The sequence below is a fragment of the Oratosquilla oratoria genome, chromosome 1, assembly GCF_046742065.1.
Source record: "Oratosquilla oratoria isolate Oo_2021 chromosome 1, ASM4674206v1, whole genome shotgun sequence".
NCBI classification, from domain to species: domain Eukaryota; kingdom Metazoa; phylum Arthropoda; class Malacostraca; order Stomatopoda; family Squillidae; genus Oratosquilla; species Oratosquilla oratoria.
The window spans coordinates 14396235-14398734 of NC_134777.1; positions in this window are offsets into that span (position 1 = coordinate 14396235).

Genomic DNA, 2500 nt, shown 5'->3' on the forward strand with positions numbered 1-2500 from the left:
TACAAACAAAAAATAAACAAACAAACGGACGGTCATATTAAAAAAAGGTAAAAATACAAGCAAGAACCAGAATGATAAAGCAATAGTTTTATATAAAAAAAACGAAGGAAAACAAGTTACAAAAGCTGTAAAACAAAAATACAAATAAAATAGTGAATTTTTTTTAGCGTAGGAGCAATAAATTGATCCATCTTTTGTAAATGATTGGGACAGTTTGACATGGGTTTATGTTAAATAGTCTACATTCAAAAACAAAAGTTCTTTGACTGCAATTTTATTATTCCCCGAAAATGAGTTTTATTTGAGTATTTCAAACAAACGCCCTTGCACTATTTGCTTAATGATATAATGAGTTTACTTATGAATAAAGCTGTTTCCATCCAAACAGCATTTTCATTTGATTATTAATATATGATTACTAGGTCCTTCTCTATATAAGTATGCAGGTCCACGATAGTGTATTATTGTTATATTTACTTTAATTAATCTCTTATTCATTTATTCACTTGTTCATTTATTTAATAATATATTGATATATTAATATATTAATTTATTGAATACATTAATTATTTATTAACTTATATATCTATTAGTTCGTTAGTTTATTGGTTTATTCATTTATTCAATCAACCATTTGATTATTTATTCATTTAGTCATTTCTCATTTAATTCATTTACTTAAATATTTATTCCATTACTTCATCATTCATTTATCTACTTACCTATTTATCTATTTATTTATTCATCCATTCATCTATTTATGTATATACTTATTCATTATTTATGTATTCATTTATTTATTTAAGTATATTTTATTTATTCATTTATTTATTTATACTGGTAATCTTTAATCCTTAAGCACAATCAGTTAAGTTCCTCTCAACGCACGAAAACACAAAAGATAAGTATAGCAATATAAAAGAAAACAATCATAGTAGGAGCGATACTATCAGACGATTTTATCCACTTAGTATTAGCGATAATATTCTCGGCGTCAAATGGATTATATTTCAAGCAAATGCAACCGGTAGTGGCAAATAGTACAGTTATAGAATATGCAGGATGTACTATAGAAAAACTCAAAAGTGTACTCACCAAAATACTTACGGAAGAAAAGTACATTTTTCGGATACCCTTCCATGTAATGTACATATATTTACATGTTAATTTGTTGATATGGAAATATATGTATGACTAATAATGTTAATATTAACACAAATGTATATATACAGGTGTTACAAAAAAGGCATTAACTCTATGAGTACTTTTGTGAGCACTTCTTAGGACAATTACAGAAAATGAAATACATAAAAATTACAGAAAAAAAGGAAAAAAGAAAAAAAGTTTATTACCACGTAATTGAAAGGGTAATGAGAACAGACGATTGAAGTGAATCTAATTCAGGAGAGAATTGGTGACCAGAGAGTGGGCAGGTGTCAGCGGCATGAACAGACATAGAGTGACAGAAAAGCAGTAGAAAATGTGGGAATAGGATGTTACAGGAGAGAAAACGTGGCCTGACGCCAAGATCTTTTATTTTCTTTCAATTATGGTGTCGGATGAGAGCGCGGGTGCGCCCGCGAACGCATGTATACACATACATGCACACACACACACACACACACACACACACACACACACACACACACACACACACACACACACACACACACACACACACACACACACATACATACATACACACGTGTGTGTGTGTGTGTGTGTGTGTGTGTGTGTGTGTGTGTGTGTGTGTGTGTGTGTGTGTGTGTGTGTGTGTGTGTGTGTGTGTGTGTGTGTGTGTGTGTGTGTGTGTGTGTGTGTGTGTGTGTGTGTGTGTGTGTGTGTGTGTGTGTGTGTGTGTGTGTGTGTGTGTGTGTGTGTGTGTGTGTGTGTGTGTGTGTGTGTGTGGATATATATGTGTGGGGAAGTGTGTATGTATGCGTATATAGAGAGAGAAATTGAAGACGATAAAATTGAAGGAAGAGTTGGAAAGGAAGCTAATTTTAATCAAATTAAAATAATGCTACGGTGTTTGCATTTTTAGCGTAACCCTGTTCATATGATGTGTGAAACACAAATATTAATAATACATATATGAAATCAATATAATACATAGCAAGGCCATGAATATTAAGATGCACACAGATAACCCAAGAATATCTCTAATTAAGTGATGAAATATAAAACAAATACTTTCAAAATCTACCTAGGTTAATAATTTTTGAACAAAATATATCATATATACATGCCTTGTGGATTACATAATAAAATCCTTAAGGTAGTACAAATGCGACATGAAATCCTACAATATTACTAGATGAAATATTTCACCTAAAAAATAAACATCCAATTTACATCAATTTCACAATTTTTTTTTACTAGTTCTGGCTAGATTTAATCAGGAATCTTTTTAATTAAGTTCTTCTTTAGAATGATATCATTATGTTACAGCTTCGGTATTATTCCAATTCACTGGGTAATTGAACTTATTTAAGTGTAT